Source organism: Pseudoliparis swirei, chromosome 7, assembly GCF_029220125.1.
Source record: "Pseudoliparis swirei isolate HS2019 ecotype Mariana Trench chromosome 7, NWPU_hadal_v1, whole genome shotgun sequence".
NCBI lineage: Eukaryota > Metazoa > Chordata > Actinopteri > Perciformes > Liparidae > Pseudoliparis > Pseudoliparis swirei.
Window position 1 is genome coordinate 22,491,040 of NC_079394.1, and position 18,430 is coordinate 22,509,469.

Below are 18,430 nucleotides of genomic sequence, written 5' to 3' on the forward strand. Positions count from 1 at the left end.
TTAATAGCCCACGACAATAGTTTTACTGCTGCTAGGGCCGCTCTGTCTGAAGTGGCTCTCTAATAGAAACACTATACATCCTCCGTAGAACCGCAGCTGGAACATTCAGCTCAGTAAATGTCACTTTTAGAGAGAATGTGTGTGTATATATATATATATTTAAAAAAATTATAGATATATAAATAGACACCCCGGTGTGTCAGGGGTAAGAGGTATGAACGCAGAGGACAAAAGGGAGAGTTTAGCACTAACAGTAAGGTCTAGGTGTGGTTAAGAACTAAAACGAGCCACCAAACATCATTGTGTGAACATGAGAGGTAGAGGTTAATCTCAATCTGTGAAGGAAAATCTGCTCAATTACATTTTAATGATTTCTGGCCATTTTTGGTTTTGATGACTTAGCCTGAAGCGCCCGTGTTGAACCATAATCACTGACATCTTGACTCAGGCATTGAGCATTTGCCTCCAAAGGTAGGAACAAATTAAACAGACTACCTCACACCAAAGATGAAAGAAGGGGGAATTTTTACATCACCATTTTAAAAAAGCACCCCATGTCCAGACTGCAGACAGTATCCAAAAAACATTTATCTCTCGTGGTGAAATGAAAGTATGTCTTTCAGAACAACACTTAAGTAAACTTTTTAGGGTACCTTAAGTACTTGCGGTACTTTTTACTCTACTACATTTATCTGACATCTATTACTATTCAGATATACTCCAAACATCAGTTTATAAAATAAGACAATGTTATTGGTAAAGATAACAATAAGTACTAAATAATAATATCCTCAAGATTATAAGATCATTATAATAAAAAGTACACCAATGCTTAGTTGCTAATGATCAGTAATAATTCAATTCAATTCAATTCAGTTTATTTGTATAGCCCAATTTCACAAATTACAAATTTGTCTCGGAGTGCTTTACAATCTGTACACATAGACATCCCTGCCCCAAAACCTCACATCGGACCAGGAAAAACTCCCAAATAACCCTCCAGGGGGAAAAAAGGGAAGAAACCTGCAGGAGAGCAACAGAGGAGGATCCCTCTCCAGGATGGACAGATGCAATAGATGTCATGTGTACAGAAGGACAGATTTAGAGTTAAAATACATTCAATGAATATGACAGAGTGTATGAATAGTTCATAGTAGGCATATTCCACGATGGAGACCTCCACGATCCATCAGGCAGATGGCGGTGGGGAGGAGGAGTGGGCGGAGGCTCAACAGTGGGCGGAGCCTCAACAGGACAGTGGCGCAGTCAGGAGCAGGAATTCCACGACCCAGACCTCGATGATCCATCAGGCAGATAGGATCTATGCCGTCTCATAGGGTCCGATGACCCCATGAGACGTGAAGTCAAAAGGACTCCGGGGAGAAAGCAGAGTTAGTAACGTGTGATTGAGAGATGAAAATTCATCCTTAAGGAGAGAAAAAAGAGGAGATAGGTACTCAGTGCATCCTAAAATGTCCCCCGGCAGCTATAAGCCTATAGCAGCATATCAAGGGGCTGGACCAGGGCAAACCTGATTCAGCCCTAACTATAAGCTCTGTCAAAGAGGAAGGTCTTAAGTCTACTTTTAAACGAGGTGACTGTGTCTGCCTCCCGGACTGAAATTGGAAGCTGGTTCCATAAAAGAGGAGCTTGATAACTAAAGGCTCCCATATTATAATTAAAAATAACACAACCTTTCTATATGGGTACTTTTACTTTGATGCTTTTAAGTACATGTTGCTTAAGATACTATCAAACTTGTATATATGAATAAAAAAAGATTTTTTAAATCTCTTAGTATTCATTTGTGTCTGATATTAAATTACATGTCTCTCTCATTCTCACGCTTCACAATCTGTGAATAAAAGGGTTGTGGATTTGAACAAACATGATCTTCCTCAATCTACTTTACTGAAAAGCTCTTTCTCTGTGCATCGAACTGTGAACAGCACAACTGGTTTCTAAACTGGTTGTGTTTTAGGAAACTTTCCTTTCAGATGAATCTGAAGGCAGCCGTCCCCTCTGGCCATTCCAGCCACTAAAACATCCAACTCAAGCAATAATAAGAAAAACAATTTTTACTCAATACAATGCAGGCTTTTTACTTGTTATGTAATAGCTTTCTGTTGTGGTATTGGAACATGTACTTAAGTTTTGGATGGCAATACGTCTTCCACCACTTGTGGAACAGCATGTTGCTGGCCTCCTTATTCCATCCTCTCATTCTGAAGCGTTCTACCTCCAGTGAGGCCTAAAGGCCGAAGATCCACACATGCAGGAGTTCCTCCAGATAGAAGCGGGTCCTTTTTACTGTGCTTTATATTCAATTGACTAAAAACAAAGGATCTACAAGTGGAATGCGTGGCCAAATTCATGTCCTTGACAGAAAGTTGCTTCTTATGCTGCAGTTTGAAATCCCTTAATGTACCCTTAATGTACCCTTGCTCCCCCGTGAACATGAACCGATAGCCAACCAGCTGAGCTGTTTCTGACGGCAGCCAGCAAGCCAGTGTGTTCTCTGTATGTTCCGACATTCACTTATTATAAAAGCGGTATACAGGAATCTGCCATTTAGTGACCTCTATTGGCAGCCTGTAGAAGCTGAAGCCATTTGAATACATCTGGCACATGTGTGGGAAATCCCAACAGAGATTAGCATTCTGCTTTGATGAAAAAAAAAGGTCTCACTCAGGAAGGACTAACAATTCACAAATCATTTGAAAAAATAGAATTGTTGAAATTCAGAAATAGCTTTTTTCTAGATTCAGGTAAGTACAACTTAACTTATACACATATAATACATACTTCGGTTTGGGTTTAATTTTTTATTTATTCCTTGAGAAAGAATGTTGAGAGAAGGGGAGAGTTGGAGAATATAGCGAGTCTCTTTCTGGCTGTGGATGAAATTGTAGATCGTAATGTACAACTTTATTAACTAATGCTCATGTATATATGTGTTTATTTATTGCTGATTAGGCTCTTTTTTTTATCAGCCTCCACTACTGAGCAGCTGAACATGTTCCAGCAAGTGTGGACTTTTTGTTGCAAATCATGCTGAAAGCCAGAAATCTCAGCATCTGCCCACATAATTATTTAGCCATTTGCATTTATCGACAATCACATTAACCACCATGGGCAAATCTACTCCGGGTAATCATTTATTCTTTTAATTTGGGCTTTTAAAAATTGAGTAAAGAGCTGGGATATTCTTCAAAGCTTCTTATGAATTAAATAATTAATCGTTTTACTGTATTTCATGCATGAATGCCTCAGTCACACATGGTTTATGTGTACCAGGAATCCTTCATGCCACCCCCAAATTACCAGTCTAATGATATGACGTTATTATCTCACCTCCATATGACTCACAATTGCTTCAGTGGTGGTCGACAGTCTGCATTATACAGAATGTGGGAATTCAAACAATCACTTTCCTCAAGATGCCTGCAGGATTTAAAAAGAAATATACATGCCTCTAAATTTTTATTAGCTGTTTAATATCCTGTTTAGGGTGTCTTTTATCATGTTAGTGTTATTAAGTCCCTTAAGTCACCATTTCATGTAGGTACCAGTGTTCTCCTCTGGCCAAGCCATACAAATGATCTAAGTCAGAGTCCACATGGCATGTTATGTGCACACAACCTTTGCACCCAAAAGTAATATTGTACACTTACTTTTTTTTAAAAACAAAAATGTAATCTTTATTTTGTGGCGCAAATTGAGACACAGAATAGCAAAAGGTCCCTTTATTCATGGCAGCAGGATGTGGGTTGCCCTCATGTCGGGCATGTTTTGACTGGGTTTGGGGAGTCAGATTACCTCATATTTCATTCTGCAGTCTGAGAGGCATTAATCATCCCGTTAAATCCAGACAGTTTTATAGTGTTGTGTGTGAGAGTGCTGAAACCCACATAACTCTGCTGCTCATTTAAGACCTGCGTACCCAAATGTCCAACTTAACAAGCAGACATCTTTGCAGCTGGCCATTCCTTCACAGTTCCAGTGGCCAAAACCTTCCTTCACAAAAAACAGTGGCCAAAGCGTTCACACTAAACAAAAAGTCATTTCATTCCTTTTTCTTTCTTTTTTTAATAGCTACCATCTGCTACCTGAAGAACCATACAATATATCTACTGTCAGAATAAAACCTTGTTTCCAAAGATGTACAGTTGGCAGGGTGTACTGGTAAACATTCAACCATATGAAAATGTATCCAAAGCAATTCAAGATTGTATTAATATTGACAAATACTTGTCATTTCTTTACCCAGAAAAACATTGTTTGTTGTCCAGGAATGTTTTCCTTCTATGGTTTTCAGACAGGCTTCTGTAAAAGACATCAACGTTTGTTTTCCTGGAAACAATGCTCTACATGCCCAGCTGACCTGCTGTGCACTAACTAAAAGATGGATTTTTGATTATAGATCTGGAAAGTGATTTGGGGATGCATTGATATTTTTGTGTTCTGGACGAAACTCATATTTAAAATCATGTCGATGTCTGCCAGACATCAAAAGAGATAATGATGAAAGCTCTTTCTTGACCTAAAACAAATATAAAGAAATATATCCTTTGGAAGACCACTAGATACAATATGACTGAAAGTTCCAATAAAAGCTAGCAAGTGAGAACATTTAGTTTTTTATTTATCGATTTGTCAAAGAATGTGCTTCATGTTATGTGTTGCATTTAGCTTAAAAGGCCTTATATTTCAAACTCATGCAGGTTCCAAGCTAATTGTCTAATGCATTGGAATTAAACCATAGAGACATATTGCTCGTCTTGCTCCTCTTGCTCATATTGCTCGGTCTGATTACACGCTAACAATAAAAATAGTGCATTTGAAGTTTACAGTATACACCAATGTGCTGCGGGACAAAACTTGTGTTACGGCAAAAGTACTATTGCAATTAGTTGAAGGGAGAAGGCGGAAATGAGACGCTTGGCTTGTATCTCATGGAAGAGACCAAACAATCATGTGGCGCTGATTGGTGAGATACACACAGATGTTTTATATGAATGTTGCCGTCTATGGCAACATACCCTCCCATTAAACAAAACAGATTTTGAAGAAGTACTGTAAGTGATTCCACTTCATCCTTAATCATAAGCTGTATTTTCCATTTGAATTAAATGTTTGATGAGCAACACAAATGGCTTGGTCGTACACTGTCTCTTTTTTTACTTTGAGTTCAAATGTTCAGCTGTTCCCATGACCGACTTTGCACACTGGAACTGCCACATCCTGTCTAGTTTCAGTCCAGCGTTATTACCAGTTATTACCAGGCAATTTACCTCTAGACACCTGCCTTCAATGTATGTACTGCATGTACTATGCATACTGTTCTTCTGAGTTGTGGGTATCTCTGACTTTTCTTAGAACAACAGCTCTGCTCATTTTATAGACTGCAGAAATAAGTGGCCATAGCAATTCAGATTTCATGGTATTTATCCCAAAAATAAATAGATATGAATCATTTAAGTCCTAGAGAATAACTAGAGCTTGTTCACTTTCTATTTGCAGGCAGGTCATCTTGCCATTTATGTTCCACCACATGCAATGCATTTGCTTGACTTTCTTGCCGTCGATGTCGTCTTTGTTGTGAGGTTTGACTCCTCTGGTTGCAAAAAAAGTCTGGTTGTATAGAAGTCTATGAGAAGTCTAGCTTTAATTCTGTCCAGGTCTTACAAATTACACCTTTTAATTAAAGCTGCCTTTATTTTTCCTATATTTAGAAACAAATTATATACACAGAAAAGCATCAGACGGCAACTTCCAATACTGAGAAGTGAATCAAGGAAGTATCTTCAAGCTGCATTCTCTCAACTGACGATAAGGGGGAAACTCTGGTTGTACAGAAGTCTATATCAAATTAATCTACTTCTCTCTTGATTCATTCCCGCAATAAATATTGTTAACATAAGTTTATGGTCTCAACCTCTAGTTTCAAGTCTTCTTCAATACAGCATGATGTTCATTTCGTCAAATAAAACAGAAAGCAGAGTTTGCTTTGGGGCGGGGCTACCATGATTGACATGTTGCTATCACAGCCATATAAAGCGCCACTACGTCACCCCTCCGCAGTCCAAATATGGTCACTTGCGTGCACGGTTGCAAAAAGCCACGATGGCCAAACTTTGCAAGTCCACAAACCAACGAGTGACATCATGATTTCCTAATATCCAAACAATGGTTCGCACAAATTGTCATCTTTAGTCACGCTACTTGCATGACTAAAATACCACAGAAAAGCATTTTTCAGAGAATCTTGATTTTGTCTTGCTAACACCAAGTGAAAAGGTTTAAGGCTTTTTATTCTAAAAAAAAAGAAGTGTTAACCTGTCTTGCTCTGCAATTATTATTTTCATCAACCGTTGGGATTATTTTGGCCACCAGTGCAGATCTGTCTGTAGAAGCACACATTCAATCTGCCCAATATCCCAATGCTGAAACCACTCTTACTTTATTCCTAAGACTTTTACTTTACTTTCATTTAAGAGTAGACTTAAGACGTTCCTCTTTAATAGTACTTATAGTTAGGGCTGAATCAGGTTTGCCCTGGTCCAGCCCCTAGATATTCTGCTAGAGGCTTATAGGTTGCAGGGGGACGTTTTGGGATACACTGCGCTCCTCTCTTCTTCTTCTCTCTTTATTTACTCTCTCCGTTGCACATTATTAACTCTGCTTCCTCCCTGGAGTCTTTGTGACTTCACATCTCATAGGGTCCATTGGACCTGGCTGTGTCTGATGCCTCCTGTCATGGCCCTTTTTCTATTTTTGGGGAGTTTTTCCTGATCCGATGTGAGGTCCTGGGACTGTATGTGTGCAGATTGTAAAACCCTCTGAGGCAAATTCGTAATTTGTGTTATCGAGCGATACAAAATAAACTGAATTGAATTGACTTTATGCAGACATGTTGCACAATTTGAAATTCCACAAGCGATTAACTGCATTGTATTGTTTGGACATCTCATTGCTCTGTTTCTACTGGTACCAACTGCAACCAATTGCAACAAAAATAATTCTCACTCCTCTCGAAAAGAGCAAATTAGACTGATCAAGGCAAACCGCAGCCTTTGTACAGCTCTCCCTCCCAATACTGTCATAATTATCTTCATAAGAGAGATGATGGACAAGCCCAATGAAGATCTCGCGCAAACCATGGTCCGAGATTGAATCGTCTACTCTCTCCTCTCGCTTTCATTACCTCGCCTCGGCACTCTTGTGTCTTCTGTGGGGAAATGGTACATTCCATGTCATTTCATGAAGTCATTGCCAAACCATAAGTTGCTGGTGTCAGAGCGGGCTTGCATTAGGGACTATAAGATGACCCCCCGCTCCCCTTCAAGAAGCCCCTCAATATCTTGTAATATCAGGAGTTCTTTCAAAGAGCATATTTCTCAAGTGGATCGAAGAAACTGTAGCTTGTAATTTGCAGCCAAGTTTCCAAAATATTTACCGCCACAAGATGAAATCAAGTGTTTAAATGTTATGGCTAAATCTTAAATAAAAAACAATAGTGCAGTCATATAATGGTTAGGTTAAAAGTAACTAATATGCTGCGTCTGTGGACAATTCATCTCCATACTGACAGATGTGTGGCACACTAGATATTATCTGAATATATATATATATATATATATATATAGGATAATCAGAAACTGTAGAAAACACACAAGTGGCCTATCGAATGTATTTGTCCTTTTTGGGATGAGTCAAAGGGTTTGGAATATTGTATTCTGTTTTGTCTTAACAATACTCGCATGCCATGTATGGAGGTGAGAGAGTAATTTGTGGTGTCCCATACTGAGAGAGTGTCCCATTCCTTCCTTCAAAGGTTAACAACTCCTTAAATGTTTGTACTATATGAACAATTTCAATTGTATTCTACCCCATTTGGGAGTGGCTACAACCTGGAAAAGAAAGCTAAGCTCTGACATGTTTACCCAATTTGACCCTTTGGACCTGTTTTTGGGGCCCTTAACTCAGAGCTATCGGTCCAAAACGTTAGGGTATTCATATTCAGAGGTCCCTCTTTGAATCTGAAAAGAATCCAGATCTTTAAGTTGATTGAAAGTATAAAACATGAACTAAAAGACTGGTTTTAAGGATCGTACAAGGGTTATTGGCACGGTGACAATTTTCTCTTGTGAAAGTTTTGGAGGGGATTCCCCCCATGACCTCAAAGTCTTATATTTAGGTAGATATAATATATTTAATATAAAGCAGTAGGGTTATATCTGAGAGACAATTGGGAGGTCAAGGGTCAGTCTGCAGAGTATGCGTGTGTGTGCATGTGTAAATGTGTGTGTGTGGGTGTGTGTGTGTGAGTCTCTGCCTGTGTGTGTGCATGTGTAAGAGTGTGTGCGTATGAGAGTGTGTGTCTGTGTGTGTGTGTGTGTGTGTGTGTGTGTGTGTGTGTGTGTGTGTGTGTGTGTGTGTGTGTGTGTGTGTGTGTGTGTGTGTGTGTGTGTGTGTGTGTGTGTGAAATGATCTCTTAGTTTGTATGCATATCAGTGGAAGTTGAAGGGTAAATCATGTTTTATTAACAATTCCCAAATTATTTCCCAGATTTTTCCGGGTACCTGCTCTTTTTGTTTGATGAGAAGTAAACATGCCTGTAAATAACGCCATGAAGGGTTTATTGTTTTGAGTTGTTTGACTGTTTGGCATTTTCCTTATTGATTTTGATGTATGTATGCATTTTATATTGTATTGTTTGAATAAATATAGACGTTTTATACTACTTCCGCTTAACAGATAAATCGGACTTTTATTTTGAAAGTTTAAAAGGAAGCGCACTTTTTTTTAGGTTAAAATGCAAATTTTATGGTATAGATTACGGACAGATGCGCATTTTATAACAAGTGTAATAGTTGATTGGACCCGTATGGGACTAACTCTGTTGCGGTGGTGATGAGGTGGTGATAGTGTACGAGTTTTAATCAATGTATTGTCACCTAAAAAAAGAAAATAAAGGAGAATCACCAGCAGTAAGTCTTCACGCCAATTCATATGATTTACAACGCCTATTGCTGTCATAATACGCAGGCGAAACAACATATAACATAATAATAAATAAGACAAGAGGACGCTTTTTACAATTCATAACAGCATTGTAGAAAAGAGAGATAGGCCTAACAAACGGCAAAGATACGTTGATCAGAGACGTATTTGTAATTATAATACGTCAAATGCAAACGTAATCTGGAGAGAAATACGTTTCAGTCAAACGTAATTTGGAGAGAAATACGTTTCAGTCAAACGTAACTGCAAATTGCATTTAAGGTCTGGGGGAATGTAATTTTTGTGATACAGGATTGAACAGACTGGTGGTCAAGGTCAGCTACATAATGGGCGATCTCTTGCTCAATGGCACTGCAGCAGGGTGGGTGTGCTGGCATGCCTGCAGTCACATGGTTTCAAACACTGAACCTCTATTTGTTCACTACTCCAATTCAATAAAAAATAATAAAAGCATCATGTATTCTTGAGCGGAAAAGTTCCTTTCACTATAGCTTTCAGCTGCATTGTAAAAGGTTTTCATCAGTAAAGAAGATGGCCCAGTTGTTATCTTTTGACATATTTCCATACTCTGATTAGAAGATGACAACTGAGCCTCCTCGATAAATGGCAAAACTGCTTCTGCTGATGAAGATTGTAAAATGCAGTTGGAACTGTACAAAGTTACTTGTATCAGCCCAACATCTTCAACAGCACTTCTACTAACAGTACTATGACCATGAGAAAAGAAATATCATGCATGCTTTTTTGTTCTCTGAGCAGCAAAAGTTTGGCATGCATTTGTTAAATATGTTACGTAACAAAATCACCACTTGGTTGCAGGTAAACTTGGAGGCAAAGTAGTTTAGCCGTGGGGGTAACAGTAGACGCATATACCTTGTAGGGAGCAGTTCAAAAGCACCTCAGTGGTCCACGGGAAGGAGAAAAGTCTCATTGATTGGTGAATGGTTATGGAAATGCCATGTACAATGACCCTGAGATCAGCCACCCTCAAGCCCCTAAACAAATCCATTGGGTCTGACTATGTGGATCTGGATAGAAGGCAGGGGGAGCAGAGGAGGGGGTGGGGGGTGAGGTTATATCCATGTGAAACCAGCCCAAACAAAGACTCCCTGTTTCTGGGGCCAGACAACCCCCCACCTCTCCAAGCAAGATAAATAAATAAATACAAATGGAAAAAGAAACCATATACGCCCACTGAAAAGGCCTGCGAGAGAGTGACTGACAGACAATTGAAAAGACAAATTGTTGCATTGTCTTTGGGTGGGGGTGGCCGAGGGGTTGATGCGCAAAGGTAATTACGAGGAGATGTGGACCGGAGGGTCAGGGGTCGGAGTATGTGTCTGACCCCAAGTTTTAGGCCATCACTGGGGAAGAAAGAAGCTCTGAATTGGGCCAATGTCTCTCTTAACCCTTTTGCTAACTCCTGCAATGGTCCCCCGCTGACACAAAATGTCTTAGCTTTCTTTTTGGAGGGTTCTCTTTTTCACATTCAATACACTTCCTTTCAATACCCCTTCTCAAGAAAACAACAAAACAGCAGCTTTTCTCTGAGCCGAGCTGAAAAACGCTGACGAGGCATTTGTCCCGCAGCTACTCACCCATGTTTGATTTAATTGCTTTTCCACCCCTCTGTGCCACAGCTCTCAGCAGCCCGGCTCTGACGGACAGTGCTGGAAGCCGGAGGGGAAGGTACTGTTATTTTGACAGTCAGGCGAGGAGACAAGGTTGACCTGACCCACGCTCACTTGGCTGGCTTTCCCATGGTGCACAAGGGGCTGGGAACTTGATGGCTTGGGAATAGCTCCAGTCACCGACATGGCTGTGCCTCTGGTACTTGGATTTTTTTTTAAAAAGGGCCTCCATATAGGTTAAAGAGAAGCTTGAGTTAAGTCAACAGTGTGTCAATATTAAGCTTCTTCAATCATTCATTCAGTCTTCTTCTCTCTGTTTCAAGCCTGGACCTCAAACCTGCCGATTAATTGTATGGAGGAAGTTTCGGTTGCCTCTCCTTATTTTAAACATCAATATGGCTGATCACACAATTGTTGTGGGTAACATGTTGTATTCATGAAAGGATGTTGTGATCATAATATTACGATTTGATCAACACTTACAGTCCGGCAGACTGGGGGCTTACTGCCTGGTTCTCTGACAATAGCGTTGGGTGATCGTTCTCCGTGGGTTCAACATTATAGTCACACATTTCGTATGAAATGTAAGAATTTTATCGATGGTCAAAATACAATTATGGAGGGGAGCAGCTTGAATGCAAACAAACAAACAAACAAAAACACTCAGCTAGCAAAGCCCTAGACCTTGCAGCTTCTTTATTATGTTCTTATATATATTTCTTACCCAAAACCAACATAAAGACAACATATGCGCTCCAGCACATGTTTCTGTCACAGACGGCAGGAGTTTGGAGTTCGTGGGTAATGAGGGAAAGTGGGGCGGGAGGAGGGGGGGTGTTCAAATGAGTTATGAACAGTGTAATAAGGGGAATGGTGGAGCAGTGCAGAGAATCTCCAGTTGTGGAGGATGGCTGAACTCAGGGCAACATGCTTTCCTGATTAACTGGAGTGGGTTCCTGATGAACCCACACTGGGGTCAGGTTGGGAGAGGGGGGGAAACAACTGGAAGGATTCCCATTTGGTTGTTCCAAGAGAAGAATGATGCATTTGGCCTGCATCACCTCAGCTTTGGGCAACAACTCCTGATAAAATGCAGTAAAGGTTGCTGGCATATCAGCACTTTTTCTGTTTAATGCTCACATTAATGCTGACTCCTGTTTTTAATGCTGCAACAACCGGACGGATCATTTCGCATGAATTCCATCCAATATGAAGTTGCAATTTGTGATTTGTTTTACTTGAATTCGCTGCTGCCAGCAGCATGTGTGCCGGAGCAATAGCAGTAATGATGTTAGAGATTTTTGCATTTGAAAAGCTGTTGGCTATTCTCAGTGACCACAGTATGGGCAGTTTCCATTTCTTCAGTTGGAGTGAAAAGGGCCCACACAGTCTCTATCTGAGTAGCAGAGCCTGTGTGTGTGTGTGTGTGTGTGTGTGAGAGAGAGTGTGTGTGTGTTTAGGTGTGTGTGTGTGTGTGTTTGTTTGTGTGTGTGTGTGTGTCTGAGGAGGGGGGGGGGGGGGGAGCAGCTGGGATTGTTTATCGTGACACATTTTAGTTTCGGCGTTAGTCTCAAGGTGAGGGATGGGCCATAATCGATCACATGAAATATGTCTCTAAATCAGTTAACGAGAGGGTGGGGTGAGGGGGGGCATTTTGCTTGTGCTTGTCACAAAAAAGCTCATTTAATTGTAATGTTTGTGCATGTTAATGTTAGCCAGAACAGCCTGCTTCGTTTCAAACGGACAGCATGCATCTTGGAGAGAGGTCCTTGACTGCTTCCCCTTAACTTACCTATACCTCGGGAGAGTGCCGCAAAGATGGAAAGTTGCTCAAAAAGGGCCACATTCATATTCATTAAGGCTCCAGCCTATCTTTACTAAACGATGGGGTCCTGTCGAAGCATTATTACTACGATGATTGTTATTACTGTATGTTGCTCGGCCCTCTGGTTGAACTGCTCTCGTTAACTCTCTTTGTGCACACACACACCATACACAATCCTCTTTGAAAAGCATATATAGCACATACATTACTATACTCAGGAGTCGATAATTAAATTAAATTAAATTAATAATTTTATTTGGATTATTTGTATTTCATTATTTTGTATACAATCTAGTCATTATTATTCTTATTTTCCCTCTTCTTTTTTTCTTGGAATGAGCACCATTATTGTGTGTGTGTTAAAAGGCCTTATTCGGCTCCTCCAGATCGCAATCCATCTCGGCTGTAAATGATTTTCTTGAGTCGCGTCGTTTAGACGTCAAGTCGTTGTGGGACACGTTGTTATTGAATAAAATGGAAAGCGGAGTGTTAAAGCTTAATTTAACATGTTAAAATAGACGCATTTCATAGACCTATATCACAAGCTACAGAAAGCACGTCACATAGCACAACGTTGAGTGATTGCAAGAGCATTCCATCATTGCTAAGTGGTAGGACTGTGATGGGGCTACTGTGCTTCAAACAAAGTCCTTGGTTGTCGAGCATGGGCCTGAAACATCACCCTCCCCCAACACATTTCCAATGTTGGAATTAAGGATGCTGTTTTTGTCAACTTTAGTAACTTTCTTGAATCAAATCAAGTTAAATTCAATTCAGTTTATTTTATACAGCCCACTATCACAAATTTGCTTCAAAGGGCTTTACAATCTGAAGACATACGACAACCCTGAACTTTGACCTCACATCGGATCAGAAAAAACTCTCAAGAAATATAAAAAACCCTTTCACACGGAAAAAAAGTAAAGAAACCTTCAGGACAGCAACAAAGGAGGATTCCTCTCCCCGGATGGACAGAAGCAATAGATGTCATGTGTACAGAACGAACAGCGTTACAGAGTTACATAAACAAATGGCCTCCTCTCGCACAGTGATTGACCATGGCTCTATTTTTTTTCATTCTTTTCACAACTACTGTTAGTATTGCAACTTTTAGAAGGCACATTACAGAGTTACAGCTGCAGTTGGTATGTTGGAGGTTTTGTCAAAAATTACAATTAATAATTTTTTCAATTTGATATTTGCAGGATCAGTGTAATATATTGTATTCATTAGTGTGTTATAAATAGTTGCAGGTTGGTGGATACTGTTACCTTTTTACAGAGCCAGGATAGCTGTTTCCAGTCTTTTTGCTAAGCTAAGCTAAGCCAACCATCAGGCATGACAATTGTATAAATCTTTTAATTTAACGAACGTTTGCATAATAACATGATAGAACTACTTTGGTTTTTTCATCCGAATATATTTTGGTTTTTGGGCGACGTCTGATTGGCTAGAAATAGGTCTATGTTGAAAAAAACAATTTTGCGCATCGAGGGCAAAAATCCACAAAGAAATGTGTAGCGATTCACAAACAAATGCAGTGCGATCATCAAACAAACAAATCGTAATTTATTTACATTTACATTGGAATGTATTTGTGAATCGTTTTGCGTGCATTTGTGAGTCTAATTTATTTGTAAATCCTTCTGTGTGCATTTGTGAATCTTTGTGTGTATAAAAGTAATAACTGATAACCATCAACTGATGATGGACAAAACTACAAAAGTAAGATCTATTTAAAAGACCTTTATATACACCCTTTCTGGCCAAATGAAATGGTGCCATCAACATATTTTTAGGATAGGAGGTGGTCAACAAAAGTGCAAACCAGCCACGGTTAGCACTGTTACATGATTTGTTATTGAGAGGCTCCTAAATGGATTAGCGTAGATGCTGCAGATCCATCAGTTAGAATTGGAGATTATTTCTTCATTGAATGAGGAGGAAAGAACATCACTGAATTCTTCTCCATGGAAAAGATATTTTCCGCTCCTCTCCCAACTGGCTTCTGTTTGATTGACAGTTGATTCATCCAATTGTCAAGCAAGTATTTTTTTCAAAGTGGCTGTCCCTTTTACAAACTCTTTCCACTTTCTAAAAACAAAGAAGAATGGAAGAATCACAGACCAGCCTGGTTGATAGGCCAGACTAAGATGGGAGAAGATATTTGAGTTTTCATTTGAGTCCAACAAAGTGCAAAGGTCACCAAATGCAGCTTAAAAACATTGATTACAAAATCCTGGTTGATTTGAACTCATGCGGAGTGAGTTGAAGACTTTTACACAATTGCCATGAATGTTGATGACTAATGGAGCTGGAACTGAAGTTCATGTCATTTTTGCACAGATGGATAACTTTAATGATGATAACTAACAACATACACTCAGTCTGGACTTCCTTCATGCGATGTCTCAGTTTTTAGTATACAGGAAAACCTGTGTGTGTGTGTTTGTGTGTGTGTGTGTGTGTGTGTGTGTGCGTGTGTGCCATCAATCAATTCCTCTGCAAAAGGAGCAGCACATATTCTGGAATGCACAATGTTTCCTCTGTGCTTTATTAAATTGATGGTCACGCTAGTCCACTGAATCAGAGGCATTGCCACAAAAAGCCTCCTCACATTTTGCTCTCCAAATTCGCAGCGGTTACCCGAACAATGTATCTGCACACGGACCGAGTCAAAGTACATACCAAATCAAATATGAAAGCGTCTCGCCAGCTATCTTTCAACAAACGAGCAAAGTGGAGACGCAGTATGGTGACATTTTGAGGCCTACAATGAGCTCTTAGCTCTCTGTGGGCCAAATAAGCGTTGACTCTCCCCCCTGCTGAGCAGTAGCACGAGGTATGAGTTATGTGAGAGGTATTTTGCAGCGTGTTTACTTCTTGCGTAACTTTTTTCTTCTCCCGGTCTGCAACCAAATGTCACAAATTGTCTTGATTAGTCATCACAGGCAGCCGAGCACCGTGGTTTCCTGGAAGAGTAGGTGATTAATTAGCATTGATAATCGGAACTGGTAGCTCGACAGAAAAACACCAGGCAGTCGGTGAGGCCTGGTGTTTTTTTTGTGAAGAAAAACAAAAGCTTTCTTACTTCTCTTGACCACTTTTTTGTATTAGCTTATTATTGTAAACCAAGTGTCGATTTAATTATTTTTTGGCTGCTATTATATTTGTCCTGTTATTATATTTGTACTGAGGACAAATAGGTGACAGTGAAGCACGACACACAATAATGCCATGTTTGTTATCATCAAAGTGAATTTTAAATATGAATAGTATAGCAATTGTTATTTATTGTTATGAGCCATCAATGCCTTGTTTGTGGGGTCAATATCATATAATTGAATCACAAAAAACAATTAACATAATATGGATAAAGCTATGAAACACTACATTTCTCATAATGCAACAGCCTTTTTTTAAACTCCACAACCTCACAACACTATTTTAGTCTCCCAACCCAAGCCCAGATGAGACCCTGATGACATCCGAAGTCAAGGGGTTATTTTTCTCAGACTTAAGACTTTTTTAGTTTTTGTGTCAAAGTGACTAATGGGGAACATTTGTTTTAAACTGGCCCCGTTTTGAGGCAGAGGGCAGCAATGTAATAATTTGGGGGCAATTCTACACAGGGTTTTCCTACTCAAATTACAGAAACAAGGTTTCTTTTCTTTATCATCTGTATTGTATATTTTATACAAAACAATGTATCAAATTAGAACGTAAAAACAATGTGACAATATGAATGGGGCCTTTGGGAGTGATGGACACGGAGGAATATATCACCTGAATGGACAACTCTTCTTGGCTTCACGGAGCTCCACAGTGAGTATCAGCTCATTGATGAGCTGAGGGCCGAAAAGCTCAAGAACTCTTTTGGTTTCACACTCTGCTAAAGGGAAATATTTAACGTAGCTGGTCGAGATCAAAAACTAAAAGAGAGGGAATATGGGATGAACATCCATCAGGTGTCGAGCAACACTAGTCCAAATGATTGATGGCGTTGCTATGTAACTGCTAGATGTGTATAAGCAATTGTTTAGAGATGATAGAAAACACTGTGCAGCCCGACAAGTACTTTGTTTAAACCATTGTTACGCCATTAGGGGAGCTCAAATGGGCTAAATGTCAATTAGCCTGAGGGAAGAGTGACAGGTGATCTGCATATGACTTCATAAGGAACACACTGAAACAAATTGGTCTCTATAGTCAAAGGAAAGCTCACCAGATTGACATGTCAACCTATTAAACATTTGGAGAATCATACAGCTATAGACAAGTATGTTGCCAATCACCCACAATTATGTTGTTTCCATGACAACCCCTTTTCCAAGCTGCTCATGGAAAGTCATGTTAAGTACAGCATTGGATATTTTAGAGAAAACAAAATGTCACTGAATGAAACAATGTCGTACAGTGCTAGAACATAACTAAAATGCATTGCTCTCTGCACTCTGCTGATGTTACCTGACATAAAGCAGGTGTGCTTATTATTTCTATACTTCTGAGCATCAGTCATGTACGCGCACCTCGTCATGACGTTGACGTGCTCTAAAGCAGATCCAGTGTTTAGCTCGCTGATGACGGATGTTAATGACATACACGTTCATTCAGCCCGGGCCCAAAATGGCCTTTCATGGCGATACGTGCATATATATGTAACTTTAAACATCAGTGATTAAAGATGAATCGCCTGAAAGTCCAAATATTTAGTTGCTCCATTGTTAGTCACACACTGAGACAGAGTTTGGGAATGTGAATGTGTGCTAGTGATAACAGTAACACCCACACCGAAAGCCAGCGCAGCAGCCTCCCTAAGGTCCTAGTGCCCGGGGATTATATCGTAAGTATGATGATAGGCTATTGGATTGTAATTTGAAGGGGGGAAAAACATATGAACCAGAACGCACGCACATATGTAGCATGTTAAAGTTATAAATAACGCGTTCATGTTTGAAACAATAGTTTAATTTAACGACTAAAATAGGCCTAACAACGCCCCTGACTCCCGCCATTTTCTTTGTCTTGCTGAGGTTTTGGCTCGCCGCTGATTCCGCTGGTGTTTTTTTAGCAGGCCGATTGCTCCTGACACGAGGCTTCCTCATTGCATGTGAGCAAAGCCAGCTCTAGTCTGGAGCAAAAAATTAATAAATAATCCTGTCTCCTGTTGGATGCCATTAGCCCATGTCTGTGTATCATCAGCAAAAACACAACCACCTTTATTAAACCATCACCGTTTATTTTAAATCTTCCCAGAGGTGTTGTCTTTGGAGAATCAGCTGGCCTTCTTCTCAGCACACATCCCCACTTTTACATACAGATCGCTATGTGCAGGTCTTAGTCAATAGTTAATCTAACTAATGAGCAATCAAAGTGTTTCATGTTACCCTGACTAATTTGATTGATATAATGATTGAGAGCAATGGTCTGACACTCCGTCATGTCAACCTTTTGTTAACCAGCAAACTTTGATTCTGGTGCTATCTGTCGCCTTCCATGCTGCGTAATGTATTCAACATTTTGCATGCAGAATGTCTTCTCCTTCGCCTACTTTCAAGAAGCGGAAGAAGAAGAAGGTGAGCGACGTCCTCTGCGCTACACGGGGAGACAGCTGTGGAACACATTCATTTGATGAATAACTTCAGCAAAGCTATTATACTAAATGGTCTGCGTTTGCTGCATCCACACTTAAAATCTAATTAAGTGCTGTGTGTGTTTTCTGATGCTCTGCAAGAACTGTTACCAACACAATGGAATGCAAATGGTACACATTTAAATAGAGGGAATTTACACCTTCGTTCTTACCAGGGAACGAGGCGAAGCCAGGAGGAGATGGACACCCGGGGCTTAGCAAATTGACTCTAGCCTGCAGTGTGGAGGCCGAATAAGGAAGCAGTTCTCCAACGTGTGCATGTCCAACACGCACAAACAGAGCTGCATTCAATCC